General features: G+C 49.8%; 1 pseudogene; it reads right to left on the bottom strand.

Annotated features, from left to right (window-relative positions):
• Nucleotides 1–8,398: 8,398 nt before the first annotated feature.
• Nucleotides 8,399–25,721, bottom strand: part of LOC125547118 — an 88,875-nt pseudogene continuing 71,552 nt past the window's right edge.

Genomic DNA, 25,721 nt, shown 5'->3' with positions numbered 1-25,721 from the left:
AACCCAATCCGAAAATCAAAACGCAGGTCTATACTGATGTTCAAAAAAAATACAGTTGGTATGCGTGAGCTTGGCCTCTCTTGGTTTTGGGTTTACCACCTATCTATATTGGACGTTCACCACCAATTTGAAAAAAGGTTGGGATTTTTTATTTCTTCTTCGCAAGAAATCCAAGGTCATACAAACTAAAATTGTCCAGCTCTTATAAGACCAACTTTACAAAATTAGAAAACAAAACACATATTCGTGAGTATATCACCGCCATCTTCCTCTTGCATTGATCAGCGGTGCGCCGCGAGCAAAGATCGATCCGTCTCACGGTCTCTGGAACACCCTTGAAGCCAAGCTGACATTGTTGAGACAAACAATCATCTTGACCATAGCAAAGAAATTGATCCAAATCCAAGACAAGGATGAGTAGGGAAAAATTGGTAGCTTCGTGGCATCAAAAGGAGAAGGAACAAATCCAAGATTTGGGTAAAAATTGCATCAAGTCAAAATACACTCACTCTCCTCCACGTGGGACACATCCCACAACCCTAAGATCGCCCTCCATGTCACCAAGAAGCTGTCTACGAGGGAACAAACAAGGAAGAAGAAGTAGGAGAACGACAATGCCGCCTCTAGCGCGACTCTAGGATCGGCGCTAATGGCACCATCTCCACCACGCCATCACAACATCGTTGTCATCGCCTCTGCCATTTCATTCATGGGCACGAATGCCTCCATGGCACCTTTCATGTTCAATTTTGTAATCCACTCGTATCGTAGTGCCATGCCTCCCTAAATGCAATAAAATTTTGGAAGAAAATTGGAGTCATTTTCTGGTAAATAAAATTCAGCCACCTCATATATATCAGAGATGTGATGGCCGATTGAGCACCCAATCAATCAATCTATCACTTTTAGATTTATCTTTTTATCTCTCCTTTGTTTTATTCTTCTCCGTTCTTCTTTGTCCTTCATGTTTGGTGGCAGTGATCCACAAGACCCTACGGGTGTTCAGGTCGACCTAGAGCATCCCATAGCAAGTGCTCCCTCATGGGGTCCCTCTCAGGCATATGGGGTTTCGGGTCCTCAAAAGATCTCGTTGACATATCTTGTTTATCCGGCGAGACTCCTCAGGCGAAAGCTCACCTGGGACTTGGAGGTGGCCGGAGACGAAGAAAGGGGACTTTGACCAATGGCTTACTGGACTTGACTACCTGAGGGGATCAATATATAGCCAGCGGGTGCTGGGCGAGCGCCGTGCTCCCCGTTCTATATCTAACCGGACCACACGTAATTACTTCCTGCCAGGGAATGAGAGAATCGCCCTACGGCCGGTGACACGCGTCAGAATACAGCTGGTTGATATGCGTGGTGCTAGCATTATTTCTGAATTTATTTCAGGATTTTCGACGATGCGCTTTCGGTGGGAGGAGACGTTTCCGTCAATGACGAGACGCCTACAGTAACTTCGTAAATCTAAAGATGATATATCAGTTCAGTCTTTCGAAGGTGCTTGTAGGTGTAGGGTGTTCGTGTGTATATTCATAGGGGTGAGTGTATGGATGTGTATATAAGCGCTTGTGTCTGTACAACAGTTTTGATTTTCCGCCGGAAAAAAACAATTTCGGCTGAATTTCGGCCATCTCGGCTGGGCCCGGAATATGTCCCTTTCGCTTCAAAAATTTCGGCCTGTTTTGAAAGTTATGGCCCAGCCCAACATCTAGAAGGCCTCCACTATGGTCCGGCTAAGAAACCATCAAACTGAATGCCCGATCCCTAAACTTCCCGTTTCCTCTGTCTTTCCCTGTGTGGCGCCGCCGCTGCCCGCCTGCTGCTGCCTTCCCACGCCCGTCCGGAGCTCCTCCGATGAAGAATCCGCACTCCTCCGCTGCATCAACCCGCCTCGTTGACTGGTACCTCCCGCCCGCTTGCTTGCGTCTGAGCGCGTGGACGCACAGCCTCCATCAGGGCCACCTCACGCCTCCTCCATCACCACCTAGTTTATTCTCTGTTGCTTCTTCAAGGCCACGGCATGGTGCATGATGTCTGCGGCAGTGAGGATTGTTTTTATATGTTGGACCGATGCATAGGTAGCATCAGGGCACTTCCTTCTTCGTTTGCTTCTCCAATGTTTATTCTTGGACTGATTCAGTTTTTAATCCCTTGAGCTCGATCTGCTATACCTTTCCTCTGCTGATTGCAAAATTTCAGCCGAATTTCGGCCAGATTTCGGTCAAATTTCATTCAAAAATTCAAATTTTGTTTATGCAATTTCGTCCGAGATTTTGCCAAATTTTTTGAATTGACCGAAATTCGGCTATTTCGTTCAGGGGCGAAAAAAAACTAATCCGGAAATCAAAACGCAGGACTGTATTGATGTTCAAAAAAAAATATAGTTGATATGCGTGAGCTTGGCCTCTCTTGGTTTTGGGTTTACCTCCTATCTATATTGGACGTTTACCACCAATTTGAAAAAAGGTTGGGATTTTTTATTTCTTCTTCGCAAGAAATCCAAGGTCATACAAACTAAAATTGTCCAGCTCTTACAAGACCAACTTTACAAAATTAGAAAACAAAACACATATTCGTGAGTATATCACCGCCATCTTCCTCTTGCATTGATCAGCGGTGCGCCGCGAGCAAAGATCGATCCGTCTCACGGTCTCTGCAACACCCTTGAAGCCAAGCTGACATTGTTGAGACAAACAATCATCTTGACCATAGCAAAGAAATTGATCCAAATCTAAGACAAGGATGAGTAGGGCAAAATTGGTAGCTTCGTGGCATCAAAAGGAGAAGGAACAAATCCAAGATTTGGGTAAAAATTGCATCAAGTCAAAATACACTCACTCTCCTCCACGTGGGACACATCCCACAACCCTAAGATCGCCCTCCATGTCACCAAGAAGCTGTCTACGAGGGAGCAGACAAGGAAGAAGAAGTAGGAGAACGACAATGCCGCCTCTAGCGCGACTCTAGGATCGGCGCTAATGGCACCATCTCCACCACGCCATCACAACATCGTTGTCATCGCCTCTGCCATTTCATTCATGGGCACGAATGCCTCCATGGCACCTTTCATGTTCAATTTTGTAATCCACTCGTATAGTAGTGTCATGCCTCCCTAAATGCAATAAAAATTTGGAAGAAAATTGGAGTCATTTTCTGGTAAATAAAGTTCAGCCACCTCATATATATCAGAGATGTGATGGCCCATTGAGCACCCAATCAATCAATCTATCACTTTTACATTTATCTTTTTATCTCTCCTTTGTTTTATTCTTCTCCGTTCTTCTTTGTCCTTCATGTTTGGTGGCAGTGATCTACAAGACCCTACGGGTGTTCATGTCGACCTAGGGCATCCCATAGCAAGTGCTCCCTCATGGGGTCCCTCCCAGGTATATGGGGTTTCGGGTCCTCAAAAGATCTCGTTGACATATCTTGTGTATCCGGCGAGACTCCTCAGGCGACGTTGGCTTGCTTATCATGCTCGACGACGGCGTACACATTGACATGTTTGTGTGCAATTAGAAAGTCAATTAGCTTAGTAGCAAGTAAGCTTAGCTTTAATTTGTCAATAATAAAGTTGTGGACTGCACATCTGTTCTGCCCAGCCAGGTAGGATGAGAAGTTGCCCAAGCCCAAGGTGTAAATTGTTAGAGTCCATATTTGGAGTGGAGCAAGGGAAATATTCTTATTTTGATTATGAGAAATTTGATCGGTATATTTACTAACGAGGATGGAACATTTACTCCAATTTGGTGCTTTGCCGAGAAGTGTCACAAGAAATATAATTATATGCGCAAAAATGGAGGCCTCATTATTATCTGCCCTACCGCAAACAATCGAGTAATTCACAAACATCGAAAAATGTATGGGGGCGGGCAGAGGGCAAGTTGGATACCTTCCAAATGATTAGAATTAAAGGCTTCTTGTAGACAAAGTGACAGTTCATTGACTACAAGAGTGCAAAGATAAGGCGACAACGAACAACCTTGTCGGATACCTTCGAGTGCCCCGAAAGTAGTGAAAAGGTTGGGCATTGATGTTAACGGAAAATGAGACGTATGTCATGCATTTGAAAATTAAGATTATGAAATGACAATGCAACCCTTTCGAGTCCAAGTCACCCGGCCACACCTCCACCAGCACATCAACGTATTTCCATGTCATTGCCAATGGTCTCTGTAGGCGTTGCACCATTGCAGTGCTTTGGGATGGACCTAGGTTGCTCCATGACAAGGTTGAGATCCAAACTCATGTCGACGACTTCTACAAAGATTAGTTCTAAAGACAACCTAGGGGAGGGGTGGGGTTGCACCCAGACACATGGACTGGCACCTGGTCCGATGGTTTGCATGTACGGTTCCTTTTGGAATTTTGGAGTGCCTTCAAAGGGGTGGTGATGGACATTTCCAGGATTTCTATGTCGGTGTGCTTGACGCCTCACGTTTGAACTACCGTGTCATGACGTTAATCCCAAAGGTTGTGGGAGCGAAGGATATCCCATAGTTCAGGCCGAGCACGTTTATTAAAGTGATCTTTCATATCCTAACTACGGAGCTTGCCATTAGATGGCTCCTATTATGGCTAGAATTATCCATCTGAAGCAATTGACATTTATCCAAGGCCGGTTTATTAAGAATATTGTGGATGCATGTTTTTGTACTTTTAGCCAAGTTCAATCACTTTTTTAAATTGTAGTAGGTTCAATCACTGAGCTACCAGCTCGCGTGTGCTTGTCTGTGCGCGCGCTGGGGGCTGTTAAACGTAGACATAACAACCAACTGGCGAGAAAGACATAGAAAAGTTATTGCTCTATTGCTAGGAGAACGTCCCTCCCTCCTCCTTCAGTCATGTGTTCACTCTTCATCCGTTTGTATGGGTGATGTTTATCCTAACCCAAACAAGAGAAGATTTTTTAGGCGCACCACACTGCCACTTCTCCTCTATCGGTAGGTCGCCACCGTCTTCTCGTCTGTCGGGCCTGCCGGTGCTGCGGGGTGGGGGGCTCGGTCTACCTAACGGAGATGTAGTTTCCTCCGGTTTCCTAGTTTTAGGTAGGATTTTGATGTCCGTTAGTTCGGCCCTTTAACGGTGATGGCAAGATCATACAACAAAGCGCCTCCGTGGTGCGCCATTGATGGTGGCAGAGGTTAGTCCGACGAATACTTCTTCCTCGAGCATAGAGATAATGTAAATTGCTCACAAGCATAGATTCCTGTCATCCGTTCTGCATGGTAAGGCTAGGGTTTGCACAATATGTTAGGGTGTCGGTGAGCGTGGTTCCGTTCCTAGTTGAATCCTCCAGCCTCATCTTTATTGGTGTGAGGCCTACGAGATTTATTGGAGGTCGCATTTTTGGATCCGCGGCTTTTCCGGCTTTGATGACTTCTCTGCAAGACAACGATTTGGCAAAACCATTACCTAGATGACTACATGTTAAATTTTGTAGTCCACTTGTATAGTCTTGTCATGCCTCCTTTAATACAATAAAAAATTAGAAGAAAATTGGAGCCATATTCGTGTAAAGAAAGTTCAGCCACCTCATATATATAAGAGAAGTGATGGCCGATTGAGCAACGCCCAATCAACAATCTACCACTTTTACCTTTATCTTTTTATCTCTCCTTCATTATATTCTTCCCCGTTCTTTTTTGTCCTTCATGTTCAGTGTCAGCGATCCACGAGACCCTAGGGGTGTTCAGGTCGACCAAGGGCATCCCATAGCAAGTGCTCCCTGATGGGGTCCCTCAAAGACGTGTGGGGTTTCGAGTCCTCAAAAGATCTCGTCGGCTTTTCTTGTGTATCCAGTGAGACTCCTTCGGCAACATTGGCTTGCTTATCACACTCGACGCCGGTGTACACAGTGACATGTTCGTGTGCAAACATAAGGCCAATTAGCTTTGTAACAAGTCTTAGCTTTAATTTATCAATAATGAAGTTGTGGACTGCAGATCTATTCTTCCCAGCCCAGGTAGGATGGGAGGGTGCCCAAGCCCGAGGTGTAAATTGTTAGAGGCCATATTAGGAGCAAGGGAAATATTCTTAATTTGATTACGAGAATTTTCATTGCTGCATTTACTAAACAGGATGGAAGATTTACTCCAATTTGGTGTTTGCCCAGAAATATCACAAGAAATATAATGATATGTGCAAAATGGGAGGCATCATTATTATCCACCCTACCGCAAACAATCAAGTAATTCACAAACGTCGACGAATGTTGGGGACCAGAGAGGCCAATTGGATACCTTCCAAACGATTAGAATTAAATGCTTCTTGTAGACAAAATGACAGTGCATTGACAACAAGAGTGAAAAGATACGACAATAACGGCAATCTTGTCATATACCTTCAAGTGCCACAAAAGCAGTGAAAAGGTTGGGCATTAATGTTAACGGTAAAGGAGACATACGTCATGGATTTAAAAATTAAGTTTATGAAATGACAATGAAACCCTTTCTACTCTAGGTAAGCCGCCATGCCTCTGCCAGACATCAGTGTATTTCCGTGCCATTGCCAATGGTCTCTGTAGGCGTTGCACCATTTCAGTGCTTTGGGATGGACCTAGGTTGCTCTATGACAAGGTTGAGACAACTTTTACAAAAGATATATTCCAGTGAGAACCTAGGGGGTGGGGCTGCACCTAGACATGTGGACTAGGGATGACAAGGTGTCGGAAGCAGAGAATGCCCTCCTCCTCCCTTACATGAAAAATGATGTTGAAGCCACTATCTTGTCCATGCGTCTGGATTCGGCACCTGCTCCCGATGGTTTGCATGTATGATTCTTTTTGAAATTTTGAAGTGCCATCAAACGGGTGGTGGTGGACATTTTCCAAGATTTCTATGTCGCGTTGCTTGACGCCTCATGTTTGAACTATGGTGTCGTAGCGTTAATCCCAAAGGTAGTTGGAGTGACGGATATCTGATAGTTCAGGCCAATCATGGTTATTAACGTGATATTTCATATCCTAGCTAAGGCGCATGCTATTAGGGTGGCTCCTATTATGGCTAGGATTATCCATCCAAAACAATCGACCTTTATCCGCCCTACTTCAAACAATCAAGTAATTCACAAACATCGAGAAATGTATGGGGGAAGAGGGGCCAGTTGGATACCTTCCAAACGATTAGAATTAAAGGCTTCTTGTAAGTAAAGTGTCAGTTCATTGACAATAAGGGTGAAAAGATACGAAGATAACAGATAACCTTGTCGGATACCTTTGAGTGCCTCGAAATCGGTGAAAAGATTGGGCATTAACAACAAAGGATACATATGTCATGCATTTGAAAATTAAGTTTATGAAATGACAGTGCAACCCTTTACAGTCCAGTTCAGCCTGCCACACCTCCTACAGTACATCAGCGTATTTCCATGCCATTGCCAATGGTCACCGTAGGCGTTGCACTATTGCAGTGCTTTGGGATGGACCTAGGTTGTGTTTACACACAAACACACCACCGTTTACTCTTGACATCGAGGGTGATGCACTGCAGCTCACATTGAAAGAGGTCGCAATTTTGGATCCGCGGCTCTTCCGACTATGATGACTTCTCTACAGGACAATGATTTGGCAAGACCATGAACTAGATGATTTTTTGTCCGTGACCAAGAATCTTAATCTAGCTCGTGATTGGATCCCGGATGAAAAGAAATCCTGTGGGGCACCGAGATTTTTGGTTACTGCAGTAACAGAAAAATACAAGGCGGTTAGCGAACGAATTTTTTGAATGAATTTGAATATGGAGAAAAACTCATTCAAATTCAAAAATTAAGGATTTCTTGCCCGGTAAGGTGATTTTTCATGTGGTACTGGGATTTGCGGTTACCGCCTGGTAACCAATTTTTTCGCTCGGTGCCCAAAACCTTAGCAGCAGGTAGATCTGCGTGGAAAAACATTACTATATCTATATGTATAACGTTCATGGAATGGTACAACAAATGTGCAAGCCAATAGGCACGTATGGTAAACAATCTCAAGGAATCAGGCCTGCTTTTCATATATAGAGAGGGACAACACAAAGCCCAAATCTTCTTGACTGCACAAACACATATTCTAGAGTGGGTGAACACCACCATATACCCTTAGTAAAGGAGGATAACCCCCGGCCTCTGCATCGAGCGATGCACACAGCAACCACCATATACCCTATGATGAAAATATTTTTGACATTTCTTTGCAGATGAAGTTCAGAATACGTATCCTTTAAACCTATACCAATTACCACGAAGGATGCAGATTATTAACTACTACTCAAGCACTTGTTAAACTGTTCGGCAAAAACTCAATGCTAATGATATAACCCTGTGAAGAATAGTTAAGACAGAATCAGCTAAATGCCGATGAGGAGAAGGTTCAGATGTCGATGCTCCACCACACCTCTCGAATGGCTAGATCATTTCAATCCATGGCCGGGAGGTAGATACGGTGAAAACTGTTCACGGTCAGCATCCTACAGCAGGTAGGGCACTTGCTCTGAGCCTAGATGGAGGCCTCGATGCACTTCTCACAGAAGATGTGGCCGCAGATAGTCGACGACACATTGACCAACTCGTTCATGCAGACTGGGCAGCTGAACTTTGGTTCCTTTGGGAGATCATTCGAAGGTGCAGGCCATGCCTGAGTCACCTTAGGATGTAGTGTTTAGCCAAGCATTAGTAATATAGTAACTAGAGTACCATATTTGGTATTGTTAAAGCATAAGCATAGTGTAGAGTTCTTACCAAGAGTTTGTTGGTTTCAGGTGTGTCTACTGTGTTTATTACAAGGTTGTCGTTGGACGCTCTAGGCCGACCATGTTGTGTAGGGAGTATCCCTTGAGACAACATTGTGTTCACATGCTCATCAGGAGCTTTCCCTGGAAGAAGGACAACAGATACAAATCAGTAAATGAGAAAACACAGCGAGGCAAATTAGAAGAAAAAGAACCTCGCTCCTTCTTCAGTCATGTGTTCACTCTTCATCCGTTTGTATGGGTGATGTTTATCCTAACCCAAACAAGAGAAGATTTTTTAGGCGCACCACGCCGCCACTTCTCATCTATCGGTTGGTTTCCACCCTCTTCTCTATCGGGACTGCCGGTGCCAAAGGGGGGGGGCTCGGTCTACCTAACGGAGATGTAGTTTCCTTTGATTTGCGAGTCTTAGGTAGGATTTTGATGTCAATTAGTTGGGCCCTTTTACCGGTGATGGCAAGATCACACAATAAAGTGCCTCCGTGGTGCGCCATTGATGGTGGCAGACGTTTGTCCGACAAATACTTCTTCCTCGATCCTTACCATATCAATGGTGTTGTATGTGATAATGTAAATCGCTCACAAGTGTAGATTCCTATCATCCATTATGCATGGTAAGGCTACGGTTCGCACAATATGTTAGGGTGGTGGTGATCGGTGGTTCTGTTCCCAGTTGAAGCCTCCAGCCTCATCTTTATTGGTGTGGCGCCTATGAGATTTAGTGGAGGTCGCAGTTTTGGATCCACAGCTTTTCAGGCTTTGATGACTTCTCTGCAGGACATCGATTTGGCAAGACCATGACCTAGATGACTTCATGTTAAATTTTCTAGTCCACTCGTATAGTCGTGTCATGCCTCCCTTATATAGTAAAAATTTGGAAGAAAATTGGAGTCATTTTCTTGTAAAGAAAGTTCAGCCACCTCATATATATAAGAGATGTGATGGCTGTCGTGGTTCTAAGTCTGACAGTAGAATGGGGGGTAAGAATGTAGAGGCAAGATCCTAGCTATGGAGGAGTTGTACACGCGAGTTTTACGAGTTCAGGCCCTTCTCGGAGGAAGTAACAACCCTACGTCTCGGAGCCCGGAGGCGGTTGAATGGATATATGCGTGTGAATTACAGGGGGTGCAAACCCTTGCCCCGGAGGAGGGGGGTGTCTTATATAGAGTGTGCCAGGACCCCAGCCAGCCCACGTTACAAAGGGTTCAATGTACATTAAGGCAAGTCGTTACTGGTAACGCTAGTAATAAAGAGATATAAATGACCGACCGTTGTCATCCTGAGTGACGTTAGGTCTTCCACACTCCGAGTGGTTTCTTGTATCGTCTAGTGGTTGTTCGCATAGTCGAGTGTCTTCTATACTGTCGAGTGGAACATAGCTTCACGGTCGAGTGGATGATGATTTTGCTTCGACCGCTTCTGGTTCCTTTAGAGATGTCCTTGGGGAGGGTATCTTGGACAGATCCATGACCCTACCCTAGGTACATAGCTTCATCATTAGCCCCCGAATGGATCAGGGTTTGAGTGAGGAAGGAGTTGGGAACACTTCCGACTCATTCTTTGTGCTATGAGTATAACTTGTTCTGGAACAATGAACCGAGGAGACAACATCGACTTCTTATTCAGTCGCCTTGGTCCATTCTTCGTTTTTGTCGAGTGAACTTTCACGGTAGAATTCCGAATGATAATGTGGAGGATGTTTTCTGTCTGACCAGTTGCTCTGCTCTCCGCAGATTTCGCGGGATTCGAATTTCGGGAAGCGCGCCAAACGGGCGAGGCCGTGGTAATCGGGACAGATTAGGCAGGTCTCCTCGATCCCCGAGCCACCTTTTTCGCCATGTACTGCACGCGCGACTGTTGCGGGATTTGTTTAGATCATCTGGGCCTACCAGTTAGTCACTCGGGGAAATGACCTTATAAAAGGCACCGGACCGGGTCTCTGCACCGTGCGCTCCCATTCTCTTTTCTTCTTCCTCCGACCTCTCAACCACGCTCGCTTCTGCTCTCATCGCCGAACCCTCGCTCGAACTCGATCCGCCGCCATGGGAAAAGAGAAGATGGTGGCGCTGGAGCGCGTGAAGAAGGCGACCGCGAATGCGAAGGGCAAGCGGACCAGCCGGGGCGGATCCTCATCGAGATTCGGCCTGCCGCCAGGCTGGATCCAGGGCGACTAGATCCGCTCGACGATCAGCCAGGACGACCTCGATGACCTGGTGGAGGGGGACTGATCCCCCACAAATTGGCGTGGCTACCGGAGAACGAGACCGAGCCGCAGCCAAGGGAGGGTGAGTGCGTTCTCCTCGCCACCCACGTCGATCGCGGATTTTCTCTGCCTCCCCATCCTTTCTTTCGGGGATTTTTGAACTTCTTTGGGGCTCAGCTCCACCACTTCACTCCAAACACCATAGTCTATCTGGCTGCTTTTGTGTCAATGTGTGAAAATTTCTTGAGCTGTCAACCGCACTGGGCCTCTTCAAACATATCTTCACCTGCCGCTCCCAGTCGGTCAAAAAGGCCAATCCGAGTGATGAGAGGATGCACGTGATCCAGATGTGCGGGGGCCTGTGGATCCAGATGAGGAACAAGAGCATCTTCCCAGCGATGATCCTTCCCGACTCGGTCCGCGGCTGGCAGTCGACTTTGTTTTACTGCAAGGATCAGCCGACCCCGGGTTAGTCGACTGGACTTCCTCCCTTTTCCCTGGCTCGAGTGGAGAAGCCCTCCTCCTTGAAGGTGGTTCCCGAAGAGAAGGCGCGGGTCCAGGTGCTGGTCGAGCGGGTCGTCCAACTCATCCACGACGGGGTGACTGGGATGGACCTGCTGGAGGTCTTTCTCGGTCGATGCATCCAACCGCTCTAGGCCCGTGATCATCCGATGTGGATGTACTCTGGACTCGAGGACTCCACTCGGATCCACCCAGAGGACGTCAGTGAGGAAATCTTGGAGAAGTGGCTGATGGGAATCACCAGCAACAAAGACAACCCCCGGGGATCTAGGAGGGTGATTCCATTCGACCACTCGCGCCAGCCGGAGCAGGTATGATTCTGTTTTACCAAATATCTTTCCGATTCACCATGTGACACCTTGTTGATGGTCGACTGTACTCCTTTTTCTCATTGTTCTTTCAGGCTCTCATTGACATGTACTCGATGCCCAACGGAGTGCAGGAGAAAGACGTCAAGGAGGGAGCGAGCGGGGGCGAGAGCGGCGAGTGGTACTCGGATGCGGAGGAGGATGAGGAGAGCGACGAGTCGAGCGATGACGAAGAAGTCGACTTGCCTCCTTGCAGAGAGAGGAGATCCAAGCACGCACACGACCCAGCGAGCACCCCGGACCTGGCGACCGCGCCGACTGGGCAGTCTTTGAAGCACCCCCGGACGTCTTCTCCAGCGCCGATTGAGAAGGCCCCAAAGCAGCCCAAGGTTGTGCCGCCTCCAGCTCCAATAGCACCGAAGGCCACTGTCGGTGTCAAAACCGGCGGATCTCGGGTAGGGGGTCCCGAACTGTGCGTCTAGGCCGGATGGTAACAGGAGGCAAGGGACACAAAGTTTTACCCAGGTTCGGGCCGTCTCGATGGAGGTAAAACCCTACGTCCTACTTGATTAATATTGATGATATGGGTAGTACAAGAGTAGATCTACCACGAGATCAGAGAGGCTAAACCCTAGAAGCTAGCCTATGGTATGATTGTTGATGTGTATGTTGTCCTACAGACTAAAACCCTCTAGTTTATATAGACACCGGATAGGGTTAGGGTTACATAGAGTCGGTTACAATGGTAGGAGATCTTCATATCCGTATCGCCAAACTTGCCTTCTACGCCAAGGAAAGTCCCTTCCGGACGCGGGACGGAGTCTTCAATCTTGTATCTTCATAGTCCGGGAGTCCGGCTGAAGGTATAGTTCGGCTATCCAAACACCCCCTAATCCAGGACTCCCTCAGTAGCCCCTGAACCAGGCTTCAATGACGATGAGTCCGGCGCGCAGATTGTCTTCGGCATTGCAAGGCGGGTTCCTCCTCCAAGTACTTTATAGAAGATTTTAAACACAAAGATAGTGTCTGGCTCTGCAAAATAAGTTTTCCACATATTGCCATAGAGAGAATAATATTTAGACAAATCTAATCTGCTGACGTATTCCGTAGTGCGACACACCACGACCAAGCTTTTATCCGAGTCGTTTCATTATCCCATCTCAGCGCGTCATGCGAGGCGGTTTCCTTGGCACGTGTTGTCAAAGAAGAGATCATGCCCCCTTATTCCGGGATTCTCATCAATATGGGCGTGGGTAACCCAACCGCGCCTTTGATTATGGCGTTTGGAGATAAGCGAGTTTTACCAGGCTGGTGGGGACATGTAGTTGCGTGCACCCATATAAGGGGATAAGGATCCACCTTTTCACCCACGCCTTCTTCCTCCTTTGCCTATCCATTCTTGCGCACTTGAGCTCCAGCGCCCAAGTCCGCACTACCACCTCAACCTTCTCCAGTCATGTCCGGAGCGGGAGGCAAGTGGATGGTCTCCTCCGTCACGGAGGGACACATCAAAAAGCTGAGGAAGGCCGGATATCTGGCTAGCGACATCGCGCACCGGCTTCCCGAAAAGGGGCAGCTCATCCCCACTCCTAGGCCCCATGAGAGGGTGGTATTCCTCCCCCATTTCCTCCGCGGACTGGGCTTCCCTCTGCATCCATTTGTCCGGGGGCTCATGTTCTACTACGGCCTGGATTTCCACGATTTGGCCCCGAACTTCGTCCTCAACATCTCGGCGTTTATCGTCGTGTGCGAGGCGTTCCTCCGCATCCGCCCCCATTTCGGCCTATGGCTTAAGACATTCAACGTCAAGCCAAAGGTGGTGCGCGGCAGCTAGGCGGAGTGCGGCGGTGCCATGGTTGGCAAGATGGCCAACGTCCTGTGGCTTGAGGGCTCCTTTGTGGAGACCCTGAAGGGGTGGCAATCATGGTGGTTTTACGTCACCGAGCCGCGCGACGCCGAATGGGTCGCACCCCCTGAGTTTCGATCCGCCCCCCCTACGCGGCTCACCTCCTGGAAGGAGACAGGCCTGTCTTGGGGTAAAAAAGGAGAGCCGACCGGACTCCAAACATGCATCCAAACCCTAGTGGACAAGAAGCTCAAGCTTGTCAACGTAGTCCAGGTTATGCTCATCCGCTAGATCCTCCCGTGTCAACGACAGGCCTTCACCCTGTGGGAGTTCGACCCGGTGCAACATCAAACTCTAAACAGGCTCTTCGACACGACGTACGAAGATGCCTAGAGGATGCTTTTCAAAGGCGCCGAGGCTCCCGCATCCGCTACCGAGGATCGCAGATTCAGTACTCAGCATCATGCTCATGCGGTAAGGTGTTTTTGTCCTTTTATAGGGTATCAGTTTTTCATAGTTTGACTCTATGCGGGATCTAAACTCCCTTATCTTTGACAGGATTGGGAGGTGACGTCCGGACAGATCAACTGTCCGGCTCCTTTGCCCGAAGGCCCAGCGGACGCTCGTTTGGTGAAGCTGCTGGTTCCGGCGCCCTATGTGGTGCCGGAGAAGAAGGCCACAAAAAGGGCCACGGGGACTCGAAAGAGTGCCCAACGCTAGGAGGTGTCGGATTCATCATCTGACGGTCCCGAAGCGCCTTCCTCTCGTGAAGACGAGGAGGAAGAAGAAGAGACCTCTCCCCCTCCAGTGGGAGGAGAGAAGAAAAGGAAGGCCGCCCTCTCTAAGGAGGCCGGAGGGTCCAAGAAGGGGAAAACCCTTCCTCCGGACTACTCCAACGACGCCGACGACGGCGGAGAGGAGTGGCAGCCCAGGGCCAAGCCCCTGGCAAAATTATAAGTATCCGGATACTGGAGTATTTCATAGTATTCGTTTATTGCACAGCTTTCCCTTATGTCGATCATGCTTATGCAGCCCACCCAAAGACCGGCTCGACGGGTCGTCGAGCGGCTCACTTGACTCGTCGGATGTGAACTCGCTTCCGACGGCTTCCTCCCCCCGCCCTATGGTCGACACCGAGGTGTTGTCCCAACAGGTTCCAAGCAGGGAGGAGGTGGTCCCGGAGGCACCACAAGGCGACCTCCCGGACTCCAGGAGTAAAGGGGATGAAACCCCCCAGGGCTCCAAGTCCGGCTCTAGGCCGGACACCGCTCCGGAACCTTCAAGGGTTCCAGAGTCTGGCGGGGGACCTCCTTCCAAGAGGAGCAAGTCCACCATGCCGGCGACCCCTGTCCACCCGGAGGCGCCGGACAATATGTTGGAGGCGCTCCAAGGTGCCTCCATCGACGAGGAGCACCGCGCTATTATGAGTGCGGTGGTCCAGAAGGTTCAGTCCACCAAGAGCGGACTGACTGAAGCTTGTACTAGCCTTTTGACAGGCTTTGAGGTAAGTAAATAATGTGTAAATAATATTACCGCATAGACAGTAGCCCCTAATGCTCTGTTGGGCGTTCGGGAAGAAAAGCCGAATAGAGGATCAAAAAATTCGCAGGATTCTAACAAAAGGAGTCAATATGCGTGTGCAGGCTTCTCTGCTGGCGTCCGCCATACTCACTGCGGAAGTGGACACGCTGAAGCAGAGCCTCGAGAAGTCCGAGCAAGAGCTCGGGCGTGCCAAGAAGCAGCTCGAGGAGAAGGAAGGTAAGAAATACCTTGGTTGAATATGTATATAAAAAGGTGCAATTGCAAGAAATGACAGGATTAACATGGCTATTGTAGGGGCCACATCTGAGGTGGCGACCCTTAAGCAAGCGCTGCTCGAGGCCGAGAAGAGTGCGGCCGCGGAGCGCACCCAGTGGGAGAGGTATGAGGCCGAGGTTGGCAAGGTGCGGCAAGAGTTCCAGGTTCTCATGAAGAAACATGAGAGTTTGGAGCTTGACTCAAAGACGCGAGCGTCCGAGCTCGCGGTGGCTATTGAAAATGCCAAGTCTGCCAAGGCCGAATCCCAGAAGACCCTCCAGGAGTTGGATGAGGTGAAGAAAATAGCGGCGGGTAAGGCATTATTTTTGCAAAGTAAACACATAACCGGAGTTACTTGATACTTACCCGAATCCGGAGCTCTCCAAGGGCATTTGCAGATCTTCCCCGGAGTGTATCTGATGCCGCCGCATTCTATCGAGCTGAGGAGGGCAGCTCGATGGAGAAGGTGTTCTGGTCTCAGTATGCTGAGGCCGGACACCCCGTGCCCCTGAGCGACCAGCTGAAGCAACTGGCCGAGCTCCACAAGGCGGCCGAACAGGCCATGAAGGGCCTCCTAGTTCGGCTGTGGCCTGGAGAGGCTCTGCCTGGGAGCTATTTCGGGCTGGTGCGGCGGCTGGTGGAGGCCTGTCCAAGGCTCGAAGTCATCAAGCGCTCCGTCTGTATTGAAGGTGCCCGTAGGGCCTTTGCCCGTGCTAAGGTGCACTGGGGCAGGCTGGATGCGGAGAAGCTTGTGAAGGACAGGCCACCACGGGGAAAGAGCATCGCAAGCCCGAAAATTACTATAAGGATGTTCTGAAGGGTGCCCGCCTTGTGGCGGATGAATGTACTAGGGATGTAATTTTTGAGTAAAACTCGCTCGTTTTTGTCCTGTGCGCTGAAAACTTGTTCATATGCGCTGAGCAATGCTGCTTGAATTTAAAATATTACCTTATGTGCGGCTGTTTATCAATACTGAGAGATGGCGAGTCGTCAGCTTCTGCCCCCTTGCCACTAGTGCTGGGGTGTTCGGGGATAAATTTGGGCGCTCTTTTTCCCATGTTTGGGTCCTTCGAGGGAGGCACTCAGCCCGACGAACGAGGCAATCGGACTATAATGCGTGAACACTCTCACTTAGCCATAGAATTCTATAATTTTAAATTTCGGCGAAGCCCCTAGTATTCGGAAGACCGAGTTCGGGGCGCTATCCACGCCTTGGCCGGACAGAGCCGACTCGTCGCCCTAAGCGACATAAGTCTTTAGGGACTCGAAAAAACCTCTCGAACAGCGACCAGCTCTCGCTTCATCATGACAGTCAGTTTTAGCTTTCTCCACTGAGGTGCTCGGCCCAGCTCAACTGGGGCACAATTGCAGTGGTTCTCCTAGTGCTACCTTAGCCGATATAGCGGAACGTAAGGCACCAAAACATAGGAGCCGGGCAAAGCCAACTATTGACCCGAGACATGATTCGGAGCCGATGCATATAATGCTATAAGTTCGGGGTGCCGCACTTGTGAAAGTGTTCGGACTTCTCACACCATATTGAGGGGTGCTAAAAGCCCCTGGCGTATTTTGGCCGCACCAAGTTGTACGGGTGCAACATGTCGTTAAGGAACATTTATTTATAAAAAAGATATAGTGCAAAAATAGACAAAAGCTATGCATTGTTTAGTAAAAATAGCTGCGATCAAAGCAGAACGATACAAGTAATGCGATAAACGAAAAGTTGGACTATTTAACATGTCTGCTCCAGGGGCAAGCTGCGGAATAGTATGCGAAACAGGTATACTGCTCGTGATAGAGTCCACCTGGGATTTGCGTAATGGGGCATGGCTTGTCTGCTTCCTTGGTTCTTGCATCGTTTGTGCGGCAATTGAACTGCCGAACAAGCCTTCCGAAGAGTAGAGTCCTGGAAGTAAGAGAAAAGTAAAAAATCTGCAGCCCCTCGTGCGGTTTAAGCCGTGTTTTGGGCGTGCCGTGATGGTGCCCCTCCCCCTATGCCCATGGTATTTCCAGAGCATAATTATGTACACGAAGTACTGGCGTCGCCTTTTTGCTAGGGTTGGGGTTGGGGCCGTATTGCTATGCCTGCTCGGAACGTGCCAGGCGGTCTTGTTGTAGGTTACTCCGGGCGCGCTTGACGGTGTTCGGACGTTTAATGGCCGGACTGGAGATCTTCCTGGAGAGGCTGCTTTGTACTTCCGCTGCAAGGGCCGCCGTGTGCTCCTCCGTTCGGAGGGAGCGTTCGGTGTTTCCATTGACCGTAATTACTCCATGAGGGCCTGGAATCTTGAGCTTAAGGTATGCGTAGTGCGGTACCGCATTGAATTTGGCGAATGCGGTTCGTCCGAGCAGTGCATGATAGCCACTACGGAATGGGACTATGTCAAAGACCAATTCCTCGCTTCAGAAATTATCCGGGGATCCGAAGACCACTTCAAGTGTGACTGAGCCTGTACAGTTGGCCTCTACACCTGGTATTACGCCTTTAAAGGTCGTTTTGGTGGGCTTAATCCTCGAGGGATCGATGCCCATTTTTCGCACTGTATCCTGGTAAAGCAGGTTCAGGCTGCTGCCGTCGTCCATGAGGACTCTAGTGAGATGAAATCCGTCAATAATTGGGTCTAGAACCAATGCGGCAAATCCTCCATGACGGATGCTAGTGGGATGGTCTCTTCGATCAAAGGTGATCGGGCAGGAGGACCATGGGTTGAACTTTGGGGCGACTGGCTCTACCGCGTAACGTCCCTTAACGCGCGCTTCCGCTCCCTTTTTGGGACGTGGGTGGCGTATATCATGTTCACCGTCCGCACTTGTGGGGGAAAACCCTTCTGTCCATTGTTGTTCGGCGGCCGGGGCTCCTCGTCGTCATTGCTATGCAACCCCTTGTCTTCATTGTCGGCGCTTAACTTGCCTGCCTGCTTGAACACCCAACAGTCCCTGTTGGTGTGATTGGCCGGCTTTTCGGGGGTGCCATGTATTTGGCACAAGCGGTCGAGTATTAGGTCCAAGCTGGACGGGCCCCTAGGATTCCTTTTGAATGGCTTTCCCGCTGACCGGGTTTAGAGCCTCTGAATCCGGCATTAACTGCCGTATCCTCAGCATTGTCGCCGTTAATGCGGCGCTTCTGCTTGTTGCGATGTGACCTGCCACTAATGTCCCTGGTGTCTGAACTACCAGGGTTCTTGGTCATATTGTTGCTACGAGCAAGCCAGCTGTCTTCTCCCGCACAGAAGTGGGTCATGAGTGTCGTGAGTGCTGCCATAGATTTCGGCTTTTCCTGTCTGAGGTGCTGGGCCAGCCACTCGTCACAGATATTGTGCTTGAAGGCTGCTAGGGCCTCAGCGTCCGGACAGTCGACTATTTGATTTTTCTTTGTTAGGAACCATGTACAGAATTGCCTGGCCAATTCCTCTGGCTGCTGAATTATGTGACTTAGGTCATCGGCGTCTGGGGGTCGCACATAAGTCCCTGGAAATTGTCGAGGAATGCGGCTTCCAGGTCCTCCCAACAACTGATTGATCCTGTTGGCAAGCTGTTGAGCCAATGCTGAGCTGGTCCTTTAAGCTTGAGTGGGAGGTATTTGATGGCGTGAAAATCGTCGCCGCGGGCCATGTGGATATGAAGGAGATAATCCTCGATCAATACCGCAGGGTCTGTTGTGCCATCATATGATTCGATGTTTGCGGGTTTGAAACCCTCGGGCATTTGATGATCCATTATTTCGTCTGTAAAGCATAGTGGGTGTGCGGCGCCTCTGTACTAGGCGATATGATGACGTAGCTCCAATGAGTTTTGTCTAGTGTGTTCGGCCCTGCCGAATTTGTGGCCGACGTGATTGTTACCGTCTCAAGCCGTGGGGTGCCCACGCGATCGGTAGATCGATCGTGTTTGCCTTGCCTTGTTTTCCAACATGTCTCGTAAGTCTGGCGCATATTCCCGTGCCTTGGTATGGGGTGCGGCTTGAGTGGAGGGTTGGGAGGCCTCTTTATCACGGCCACGAGGTGGCCGTTCGGCCGCATCAAGTGCTTCCTCCTCTAATTGGGGCAGCAACCTGCGCTTTGGGTAACTCTTGCAGGGGCGTTCGAGTTTGTGCTCTTTGGCCGCAAGCACTTCGGTCCATTTGTCAACCAGCAAATCTTGATCAGTTCGGAGCTGTTGCTTTTTTTTTGAGGCTTCTTGCCGTGCCCATAAGCCTGCGTTGGAAACGCTTTTGCTCAACGGGATCCTCTGGCACGACAAATTCGTCGTCGTCGAGGCTTGCCTCGTCTTCGGAGGGAGGCATATAATTATCGTCCTCGACCTCTCTGTCTGCCGCTCTCTCATGAGGGCTGGTTTCTCCATCCTCCTGTGCTAAACCTTGCTGGAGGGGGTTTTCTTCGGCACTCTCCGGAGTATTATTATCTCCCGTGCTGGAATCACCGTTTTTGTGTTGGCGGGATTTTGAGCGGCGCCGCTGACGCCGGCACTTGGGCTGTTTCTTGGAGGGGTCATCCTCCGCTGTTCCATCGCCCTCTCCCTCTTTTGGGGTGTCCACCATGTATATGTCATATGACGAGGTGGCTTTCCAGGGCATAGTAGACGTTGGTTCTTCATCATCTCCTTCATCGGCGTCCATACCGTTGATGTCTTCGGAGTCGAAGTCGAGCATGTCGGTTAAGTCGTCGACAGTGGCTACAAAGTGGGTGGTGGGTGGGTTTTGAATTTCTTCATCGTCCGTACCCCAACCTTGCTGACCGTAGTCCGGCCAGGGCTCTCCTGATAAAGAGAGAGACTTCAGTGACTTCAGGATATCGCTGAAAGGCGAGTGCTGAAAGACGTCCGCGACCGTGAACTCCATGATCGGCGCCCAATCGGATTCAATCGGCAGGGGCGCGGAGGGTTCGGAGTCCGGAGAAGAATCCGACTCCGTGGAGTCACGAGTCTCGCATAGTACGGGGCTGGTGTTTGGCTCAACCGCCGTTGGGATCACAGCCCCGAGGTGGCGTCCAACCGCCCATCCTCGATCGGCGCAGTTGGCTCCAAACTAAGGGTCGGAGCCGATGCGGGTGTGGCCTCCAAGGCACTGTTTGGCGGCAGAGCTAGATCATGCTCGTCGTGACAGTGCGGCGCGCTCGGCGGTGGTTCGAGTCCGTCGAAGATCAAGTCCCCGCGGATGTCAGCCGTGTAGTTTAAATTTCCGAATCTGACCTGATGGCCAGGGGCGTAGCTTTCGATCTGCTCTAGATGGCCAAGTGAATTGGCCCGCAGTGCGAAGCCGCCAAAGACGAAGATCTGTCCGGGAAGGAAGGTCTCACCCTGGACTGCATCGCCATTGATGATCGTAGGAGCCATCGGGCCTGACGGTGATGACACAGAGGAACTCTCAATGAAAGCACCAATGTCGGTGTCAAAACCGGCGGATCTCGTGTAGGGGGTCCCGAACTGTGCGTCTAGGCTGGATGGTAACAAGAGGCAAGGGACACGAAGTTTTACCCAGGTTCGGGCCCTCTCGATGGAGGTAAAACCCTACGTCCTTCTTGATTAATATTGATGATATGGGTAGTACAAGAGTAGATCTACCACGAGATCAGAGAGGCTAAACCCTAGAAGCTAGCCTATGGTATGATTGTTGATGTGTATGTTGTCCTACGGACTAAAACCCTCCGGTTTATATAGACACCGGATAGGGTTAGGGTTACATAGAGTCGGTTACAATGGTAGGAGATCTTCATATCCGTATCGCCAAGCTTGCCTTCTACGTCAAGGAAAGTCCCTTCCGGACGCGGGACGGAGTCTTCAATCTTGTATCTTCATAGTCCGGGAGTCCGGCTGAAGGTATAGTTCGGCTATCCGAACACCCCCTAATCCAAGATTCCCTCAGCCACCTCCTCCAAAATGCCCAAGGCTTTGCCCAGGATCAAAGTGACTGTCCCTACCATCTCCGGGTAGTCATCTGACTTGTTCTCTTCGTCGACTCGAGCAACAGAACGTAACCGATTGAGTACGGACACTTGCAGTGCTTCTACATCGGGAACCTCTTCCCTCCAGTATCGAGACGAGGAGATGGAAGACGCGGTTACCTCTAACCCAGGTAGAAACTCTTATGATCTTGTTCTTGATTACTTGGTCGATTCCATTCTAGTGGTTCACTTGGGGTCGACTGATCTGTCTTGCAGCTCCACCCAACGTCATCGATCTTCCAGATGACGATGAAGATGTGGCTCTTAAGACCAAGAAGAGCAAAAAGGTAGCAGCTGACAAGATGTCTCAGCAAGGGCCAACAACAACACAACCCGTCCGTCAATCTGAAGACACGGGAAGGGCCTCTGTAACCTTCGCTGCACCCTTGTCGAGTGAGCACCCCGCACCGTCGACGGCACCGGTGATTCCTTCAGTCGTCCAACTCCACGCCACGGAGCTCCAAACTGCCACACCTGGGTCGTCTGCTCTCTTTTTCACCAGCTACCCCGTTCCGGACAACCAGTCGGAAGCGGCTGCGGAAGCCATCTGTCCGGCTAACGTGATGATGGAGCAGATGAAGACGGTGCATGAGAATAGCCAGGCTGCTTATGACGCCAGCGCTGCTCTCCGGGCCAATGTCCAGGTAAGTAGACTTTTTGGCTCACCTTGTTCTGTCAGGATATGCTATCTGAAACATTTTCTTCTATACAATCTCCTGTTGTTTGCGTCGAATCTGTACACCCACTGGGTGTTTTGTTGTATTTGGTATTTGTGTTCTTCCACTCAGTCTGGGCGAGTAGGATCTGAACCGGTGGGGGCACGCTAAGTGCACCCACTGGGTGTAGTCCCCGAGACCGCAGTCGACTATTGGCAGTCGACTGGGGTCTGAGTTCTTTTTCTTTTCTGTTCTTCCACTCGACCCGAGCGGAACAGTCGAATGGGATCTGAACCAGTGGGGGCACGTCAAGTGCACCCACTGGGTGTAGTCCCCGAGATCGCGATCGACTGCTGGCAGTCGGCCGGGGTCTGAATAGTTTTTTTACTTGATCCAGGCAGACCGGTCGAGTTGGGTCTTAATCAGCGGGGGCACGCCAAGTGCACCCGCTGGGTGTAGCCCCCGAGACAGCAGTCGACTGTGTGTAGTCGACTGGGGTCTAAGCGAACTTCTTTAAGTTTTATCCACTATGAAGTGAACAACCTTTGATCTTGTGGATTGACACATCTTTTGCCTTCTGCAGAAGTCTTGTACTCTCATTTCCAAGTTTGCTAAACTTGAGTAGAAGCAGAGGCAACTCAACCTTGACTTGGAGTTGGCCCAGCAGAATCTAAAGAAAGCTCAAGACGAAGCTGCTGGTATGGAAGGTAACTGCCTGTCGACTATCTTTTTAAAACATTTCTTCGAGCTCTTGTCTGATCCGATTGCTTCTTTTGCAGAGAAAATGAAGTTGGCTCTGGAGAAGAAGGACTCGGAACTCGCCGCTGCACAGAAGGAAGCCCAAGATAAAACTGCCCTCGCAGACCAGAAGCTGGCTTCAGTCGAAGCACTATAAGGGGAGGTGACCAAGCTGAAGTCCTGTCTCAACGAGTGTAACCGAGAGGTGAGTCGTCTGAAGAAGGAAAAAATTACCCTGAATGAAAAACTGGAGTCTGCGGTCCACAAGAGGAATGACACGGAGGCTTATCTGAGAACTCTCGCCAAGAAGCTTTATCTTATGCTGGAAGGTATTTCTTTTAAACCGACTGTGTTGATGCTTGCGAATGGATCCTGTCCGGTCGACTCACTAATTCTTGGCTACAGAATTCTGCCAAGACTTTGACGAGGAAACTGGAAAGGTTGAGACGGGTCTGGACCCTATCGCTTCTCCAGTTTGTGACGAAACTGCAATGAACATGCTCCGACTGGAGTCTCGTGTCGCCAGCGTCACAAGCTACCTCGTGCGCCTGAAGGAGGCAGTCTCACGAGTTGACACATTGCTCTGGCCAAGAGCGACGCTTCAAAATGACCTGGAATCCCTGATGGCTCGACTGAACGAGATCCCTGACCGAGTGCAGGAATGGAAGAGGTCCTCCGCCCGGTGTGGTGCTGACGTGGCGCTGTCCTTGGTGCGAGTCCACTGCAAGGAAGCTCGTGAAGACAAGCTGGCGGGGATCAAGGTCGCTAACACCAAAAGGCATGACTTCCAGTCCTTCATGGAGACTTTCATCGCTGCTGCCACTCGGATCGCGGATGGGATCGACCTAGACGAATTCATCGAGCCTGCCAGCCCTCCTCCTACCGAGACTTGAATCTGCTTTAAATTTGTCTCGGAATGTCGAGACTTGTGGCGTAGCTCCAAAGGGGAAGGTTGCAGTCGACATGCACCTCGTCGTCCTTGCGGATAGGGATGGAGCGCATGTTGTACTTGTGGCATAGCTCCAAAGGAAAAGGTTGCAGTCGACCTGCACCTCGTCGTCCTTGCGGATAGGGATGGAGCGCACGTTGTACTTGTGGCGTAGCTCCGAACCTCCGAGTGGGAGGGTTGCTCTCCACTTGGTAGGATTTTTTAAACTTAGGTGAGTACTGGACTGCAGCTAAGCCCCCGAGTGGGAGAGTTGCTCTCCACTTGGTAGGATTTTTTAAACTTAGGTGAGTACTGGACTGCAGCTAAGCCCCCGAGTGGGAGAGTTGCTCTCCACTTGGTAGGATTTTTTAAACTTAGGTGAGTACTGGACTGCAGCTAAGCCCCCGAGTGGGAGAGTTGCTCTCCACTTGGTAGGATTTTTTAAACTTAGGTGAGTACTGGACTGCAGCTAAGCCCCCGAGTGGGAGGGCTGCTCTCCACTCGGTAGGATTTTTTAAACTTAGGCGAGTACTGGATTGCAGCTAAGCCCCCGAGTGGGAGGGTTGCTCTCCACTCGGTAGGATTTTTTATACTTATGCGAGTATTGGACTGCAGCTAAGCCCCCGAGTGGGAGAGTTGCTCTCCACTTGGTAGGATTTTTTAAACTTAGGTGAGTACTGGACTGCAGCTAAGCCCCTGAGTGGGAGGGTTGCTCTCCACTTGGTAGGATTTTACAAACTTAGGCGAGTACTGGATTGCCGAGTACTGTACTGCAGCTAAGCCTCCGAGTGGGAGAACTTAGGCGAGTACTGGACAACAGCTAAGCCCCCGAGTGGGAGGATTGCTCTCCACTCGGTAGGATTTTTCAAACTTAGGCGAGTACCGGACTGCAGCTAAGTCTCCGAGTGAGAGAACTTAGGTGAGTACTGGACTGCAGCTAAGCCCCCGAGTGGGAGGATTTCTCAGCACTCGGTAGGATTTTCTTTCGAGCTTAGGCGAAACGGATTCGCAGCTAAGCCTCCTGAGTGAGAGGCTTTCTCATCACTCGGTAGGATTTTCTTTCGAACTTAGGCGAAACAGATTCGCGACTAAGCCCACCCACTTGGGGATTTCAGAGGTAAATAAGAACAACAACAATCGTACGAGAGGACTGTAAAGCTCTTTTATTTGGTAAACAAATTACAAAGGTGTTTCTTATTACATTTTATTCGAACTAGTGCTTAAGTATAAAAGGGGCGGAGCAGCTCCGCGTTCCAGGCTCGTGGCTCGTCCTTCTGATGCTCAACACTGTAAAGATGGTATGCTCCATTGTGGAGAACTTTGGTGACGATGAAGGGGCCTTCCCAAGCCGGGCGAGCTTGTGTGGTTTCTGTTGATCCACTTGAAGAACCAGGTCTCCTTCTTGAAAGGCTCGACCCCTCACGTTTTTGGCGTGGAATCGACGCAAGTCTTGCTGATAGATGGTCGACCGGATCAAGGCCCTCTCTCTTTCCTCCTCTAGGAGATCGACTGAATCTTCCCAGGCCTGCTCTGCTTATTCTTCAGAGAAAAGCTCGAATCGGGGTGCATTGTGGAGCAGGTCACTTGGCAGAACAGCTTCGGCTCCATAGACCAAAAAGAAAGGAGGTCGTCCAGTCAACCGATTGGGAGTTGTCCTCAAACCCCCCAGAACTGACGGAACTTCATTGACCCAAGCGCCTGCTGCGTGTTTGAGATCACGCATCAGTCGGGGTTTCAATCCTTTGAGAATTAGGCCATTGGCTCTTTCTGCTTGTCCGTTCGACTGTGGGTGAGCGACTGAAGCATAGTCGACTCGTGTGCCTTGAGAAGCACAGAAAGCTCTAAACTCATCAGAATCGAAGTTCAATCCGTTGTCAGTGATGATGCTGTGAGGGACTCCATATCTAAATGTCAATTCTCTGATAAAACTGACAGCGTTGCTGGCTTCAAGATTCTTGATAGGTTTAGCTTGATCCATTTGGTAAACTTGTCGACTGCAACGAGCACGTGAGTGAAGCTGCTCCTACCAGTTCTCAGTGGTCCAACCATATC

Source organism: Triticum urartu, chromosome 3 (assembly GCF_003073215.2).
Source record: "Triticum urartu cultivar G1812 chromosome 3, Tu2.1, whole genome shotgun sequence".
Lineage (NCBI taxonomy): Eukaryota > Viridiplantae > Streptophyta > Magnoliopsida > Poales > Poaceae > Triticum > Triticum urartu.
Note: the sequence above shows the minus strand (reverse complement) of the source record. Positions and strands in the feature narration are given on the sequence as shown.